The sequence below is a fragment of the Carettochelys insculpta genome, chromosome 10 (assembly GCF_033958435.1).
Source record: "Carettochelys insculpta isolate YL-2023 chromosome 10, ASM3395843v1, whole genome shotgun sequence".
NCBI classification, from domain to species: Eukaryota; Metazoa; Chordata; order Testudines; family Carettochelyidae; genus Carettochelys; species Carettochelys insculpta.
This window is the reverse complement of record NC_134146.1, coordinates 41643588-41649587: the sequence shown is the minus strand read 5'-3', so window position 1 is coordinate 41649587 and position 6000 is coordinate 41643588. Positions and strand designations below refer to the sequence as shown.

The 6000-nt window shown below is 41.1% G+C and overlaps 1 protein-coding gene across 8 annotated transcripts in view; it reads left to right on the top strand.

Moving 5' to 3' along the window:
* Window positions 1-396: 396 nt before the first annotated feature.
* TBL1XR1 (TBL1X/Y related 1) overlaps window positions 397-6000 on the top strand; it is a 212848-nt gene continuing 207244 nt past the window's right edge. For all 8 annotated transcript variants that reach the window (XM_075003874.1, XM_075003877.1, XM_075003879.1 and 5 more), the window contains exon 1: window positions 397-607. The gene's annotated coding sequence lies outside the window, so the exon portion shown is untranslated. The remainder of the gene's footprint in view (window positions 608-6000) is intronic.

The following is a 6000-nucleotide window of genomic DNA, read 5'->3' as shown; positions in this document are numbered from 1 at the left end:
AAGAGGGAGGGAGGATGTGTGGAAAGTGGCGGGTCTCCCCCCGTCGCCGCCCCCCTCGTGCTGTGCTGGGCTGGGCTGGGCTGGGCGGAGGGGGAGGGGGACGCTTGTGCAAGCGGCAGCCGGGCCTGCTCCTCGCCTGCCTCTGCCTCGCTCATTTCCGTGCGGCTGGCCACCGCGCGCGCCCCGGCGCGGAGTGTCTGAGAGCCGTTGGCTGCTCCGAACCGTTTGGCTCCTTCCCTTAGTAACAGCTTTTGCATTCTGCCTCGATTCCTCTTCAATCTAAATCACACACACACAGAGATTCCCTCCCCCCCCCACCTTCCTGGGGACTTGCTCTCTCCTCCCGCCCCCACCCCTCCCCCATCCGCTCTGCCTTGGGATATAATTGACTATCACCGCACTCTGGGGTGCCTGTTACCCTCCCCCCCTTTTTCCTATTTTTTTGGTTTTTTGGTGGTTGCTGGGAGTGGGCACCTCGGCCGAGAGGGAGAGTTTCGATGTGCATGAAGCTGTATAAAGAGGAGGAAACCCAGGGTGCATTTCTTTTGCCTCCATTGCAAAGGAGAGGGGGGAGGGCAAAAGCAGCCACTCAGCCATCAACTGCAAGGTAAGGACTTGGGGTGTGTGTGTGTTTGCACCAGAATTTCCCGCTCCTGGGTTGCAGCAAGTGCATCCAGGGGGGTTATTCCGGAGCCTCTTTCGGGGTGGGGGGTGGGGAGAGGCTGGGAGGGCTTGGGGGAAGTGATCAGGGCCGGGGGAGGGAGCTGTGTTTGTGGCTGTGATAGTTGAGGGTGGGGGATGGGCACCAGTGTAACATGCATTTATTTTTTTTTCCCGACTGGAGTCCCCTTTTTAATTTATTTTTTTGGTGTGGGTGGGTGGGGAGCAGGTGGTTGTAATGGGAAATTGCACCTCTTTAAAGGTTGGGGAGGTGGGGTGGACTTCCTTGCTTCTCTTCCCCCTTTCTTATTTCTCCCCTCCCCCTCCCTGTCTTTTAGGTTTTATTTTAAAGGCTTTAAGGGAAAAAAGAATTTGCAGCAAATTAAATCAAGGAGCCATCATAAGGAAGGCTGGTTTATAGCCTATTTTTAGCCTGATTTGTGTAAAGAAGAAGAATCCTTCCCCCCATGCATATTTATACTTCTATACTGGGGGACATGGGGAAATCAGCCCACAGTGTGCCCTTGGGTCTGTAATTATTTTGCAGTCGGTTTATGGTTTGTGTCTGCAATGTATATTGTTAAGAAAAGCTTGGGGAAAAATGTGCCTGTGTCTGAACTCATGCTGTTGTGGGGGAGGGGAGTCTGTCCACACTTTCTTCTGTGTGATTTTTTTTTTTTGGTAATTTCTTTTCAACTGTGTATATTGTCTTTCATATGTAATGTAGAGGGGTGTGTTTCCTTTTATGTTTAAGTCCCCTTGAGAGGCAGCCCTGAATTTCAGAGGTTATAACTATATTGATATATGTTTTGTCCTGTTAAAAAAAATCAAACAAACCCTGTGAAGTACCAAAGTTATTGTTGATTAGTTTCCTGTTAAATTCTGGGTGGAATATGATCTCCTATATATTTTTTTATGGGAAGGGCCACATGCAAAGCACAAATCATGGGCCCTCGTTTTGGAAAGGAGCCTGTTAATGGATTGTTGGGGGTTTTTGTGTGTGTGTGTTTTTTTTTTTTTAAACTTAAAAGGATCAAAAATTCAAAATGAACTAGTCAGTCTTATTCTGTGCATTATATATTTTTAAAAATATTTACATCTAAGTTATACATTTTATTGTGCTGTTAGTTGATTATATTTACCCATTGTAAAGGCAAAATATATACCGTATTATACCATTTAATAGGGTAAACTTGTACATTAAAGTTGTTCCAGGTGAATTCAGTGTTTCATCACCAAATTCCTTTTTCAGGAAAATGTATAAATAAAAAGTCTCTGAGAGAGAGTGAGTGTGCCTTAGCAGTTCTTAATGGCAGCAGTCTTGTTGCTTGAGAATGCATGTTGAGTTTTCAAGATAAAAGTTTAATCTGTATGTTCTGTGTAGGGTTGTAGAGTGAAGTTTGCTCATAGAGTTTTTGCTATCAGATGTACCCAACATCTTCATTTTCCTGTCTGTATAAATCAAGATTTAACTGATTTATGGAAGAGATCACAAAATATCATTTTTTTGTTGTGAAGTGGGAAGTGGAGTGTCATGATCTGGAAAATTGTGTTTGTCACCAAAAGAAATTATCTGAGGCAGGTTGGTGATACTTTATTGATCTGACCTATAGAATAGATGTTTGAGCACATCACAATGCATATTAATGAGGGGAGGATTTTTATTTAATATAGGTGGGCTGTTTTTGCTAGATATTGACCATGGGCTTTATGTAGAACCACCATACAATACACACAGGTGCCACTAGCAGAGTTCAGGTTTAAATTTTGAATAATGCCTGAAGTTTTAGGGTTAAATTTTTGGCCTTTATTATGTAGTGAACTTTGCCAAAGCTGAGATGTCTGGCCTATGTTTGAACACCTCCATATCAATGTTTAAAACATTCAGTTAAAACTTAAGGCCCTGGAAACACTTATGCAGGTGCTTAAGTTTAACCACTTGATTGGTCCCATTGGTTTTAAGGAGACTATCTATGAACTTAAAGTTGGGCATGTGTTTGATGGAGCAGAGCCTGAGATTTAAAAAAATGCTTTACTCTCAAGATAAGTCTGCTAAGTGCATACTTAGGTAAATAATAAACATTATATGGTTTTCCAAAGTGTTTTTTTTTTTCTTTTTGTGTTTTTTATCCTTTTTATTGAGATCTAACGGAATGGCAAACTTGACTCTCAGAACATGTTTCATATAGGTGTGAATCTTGGGATTTTTGTGTCAGGTCTTCCAAAATAGCATGCTGAACACTTAGAAAATATTTGTCATTCATACTCTAAGGTAAAGGGGAGGGGAAGAAAATACAATTTAAATATGTAAGAGTAATTGGGACTTGAATTCTTAATTTTGGAATATACAAAGGTTCACAGATGATATTGGGGTTCATTTTTATGTTTCATTGGGAATAATAAATGTTGATTGAAATTATTAGACATAATTGCTGCTTAAGGTTTTTCCTCCCCTTTAAAAAGTAACACTTTTTTGTAAAGAAAATTTATACAAATGCCAATTTTAGCTTTTCATCTGATGAGTGATGTTTCACACGTTGCTTTGAAGTTCTAAGGAATTACTTAAGTGCTATGTATTGTAAATCTTTGTGTGACTTTGTAATCATTACCACTGAGACAGATGTGGTGATAGAAAGCGCTGTTAAATCCTACTCGCACGAGGAGCTAGCTGGATGAAGTACAGTAGAACCCTGAATTACATGCACTCAAGTGGCGCGTATCTCGGGTTAACATGACTCTGAGTGCCAGGGAGCTGGCGCCAGGCTCTGGACTGCCTGCCACTCAGAGGAGTCAGGAAATTGACCCACTTCAGTTTCTTTGCTCCTGCACAGTGGTGGGCAGCCCGGAGCCCAGTGCCAGCTCCCCACCACTTAGGGGAGTGAGGAAACTGACTGGCAGAGGTTCTTGGCTGCCCACCACTCACAGGAGACTGGAAACTGACCAGAGCTGAGTTTTCTGGCTCTCCTGAGTTAGGTGAAATTTGGCTTATGTGGAGTTGCTCAAGAACACAACCTCTGTGTAAGTCGGGAGTCTACTGTAGGTTGTAATGATCAAAAACAAATATATTTTTTGTGTATTTATTTGCTTTGTTTTCAGTTGAGTTTTTTGTTGAGGCAGGACAGAGCCGAGTGGATGTAAAGTATATTGAATGGTTATGGATTTTAACTTAGCACAGAAGTTCAAATTCAAATCCAATGCCCATTGCTATAAATGTCATAGAAACAAATTAAGAGCCAGTCCTACAAGATGTTCCACCTGGAGAGAGCCACACTGAAGTCAGAAATTCTGCAAATAATATTACGTGCTTAATTCTAAGCTCACCAGTGGTTGCCTTGACTTGAATGGGGTCTGTATATTTGCATAAAAGTGGTCACGAGTCTGTAGGGTCATGGTCTTAACTATAATTTCTGTTAAGTGATATGGCTAATGGGTCTTTTGAATGACCACTAGGTGAATAAATAAGTCTGCTCCTGTGTGGCATAGTATAAATTATCATGTGTTCAAATGAAGAGCTGGTAAAGGAATAACAGCTCTTGATCTCCTATTGTAGGCTCAAGATTCACCAAAATTGTGGCTTCTCCATTTCTGACCACTTCAGTATGATGTTTTTATTTAAACTGTCTTTGTTTCCCTAAAGAAACTTAGCAATACCAACTGTCTTTTCACAGACGAGTGTTCATCTGAAGATCTCAAATGAGGTAGATGGGGGAGTTTTTGACTCATCTTGAAATTATAGGTCCTGTGAGATAAATACAGCAAGACAGTAAGTTGAAAATGTCTTGTCCAGGTGGAGCTTCAGGAGAGTCTGTGGGTATGTCTACACTTAGAGAGTTTTGTTGACAAAACCCGGGAAGCATCCAGATTCCCAAGGTGTTCTATTGATAGTAAATTGACAGAACACATCACTTTTGTCAATAGCCATATCCTGCTCCTCAAGAGGTACTCTGTGTCTGTTGACAGAAAGCTAGTCTGGATGTTTGGTGGAGGCGGGGAGTGGAGGGGACCTTCTGACAGACAGGGCTTCTGGGACACTGCAGCCCTGTCTACTGTGCTGTGAGTTGGCCTTTTTCTGTCGACAGAGCCACCATCTGCAGACAGCAGTTTTGTCAGAAGATATCTACCGGCAAAAACTTCTGTTGACATATCACTGTAATCTAGACCTACCCTGTAGCATTGGGCATTTGGTGCAAAAATAATTGGTCTATTAACTGATGAAATATTGGTCAAATATCAAATATGGTCAAATTTTAAATCTCTACTTTATTAGAACAGGAACAACAGTCAAAAAAACCCTGTGTGTTCCCTTGTAGATACTTATAAAATGAAAACAAAAAAGCAGTGAAGTAGCACTTTAAAGACTAACAAAATAATTTATTAGGTGAGCTTTCGTGGGACAGACCCACTTCTTCAGACCATAGCCATACCAGAACAGACTCAATATTTAATATTAATAATAATAATTTACTATTGAGTCTGTTCTGGTAAGGCTATGGTCTGAAGAAGTGGGTCTGTCCCACGAAAGCTCACCTAATAAATTATTTTGTTAGTCTTTAAAGTGCTACTTTACTGCTTTTTTGTTTTGATAATATATAGACTAGCACAGCTTTCTCTGTTACTATAAAATGAAAAGTTAGATAACTCTGAAAAATGTGAATTCCAGTGAAATGAAGTTCTGAAGAATAGAAAAATGTCACTGAGATATAATCAAAAAGATAGGACACTGCTCATATTGGGTAATTCTTGATGAAATATTTGACCATGGCCAAACAATAAGGGTGTGTCTACATAGGCACAAATCTTCGAAATGGCCATATTTCGATGATTACTAATGAGGCGCTGAATTGAATATTCAGGGCCTTATTAACATTAGGATGCTTCTGGTCACAGCGTTTCAAAAGCACCGCTTTCGAAAGTGTGCGGTTTGGCAATGCTACCTGGGGGTCCTTTTTGAAAGAACCCCACACCTTTTGAAACCCACTTATTCTGCTCAATAAGCAGAATAAGGGGATTTTGAAAGGTGCAGGGGTCCTTTGGAAAAGAACCCCTGTGTAGCCACAACAGGAAGTGTCCTAATGCTAATGAGGCACTGAATATTCAATTTAGCGCCTCATTAGTAATCTTTGAAATATGGGCATTTCGAAAATTTGTGCCTGTGTAGACACCCCCTAAGTGGTCGATTGACTGGCTTGCTCAGAAAGAGAGAGCGATTCCCCTAGGCACATGTGCATGTGTATATACATTAAACTTTTTCATGTTCAGAAGTCCCAGGACTAGACAATTTGCTGGATATTCAAATTTTATGCATAATAGACAGGTATACCTAACAATGCATAACTCTAA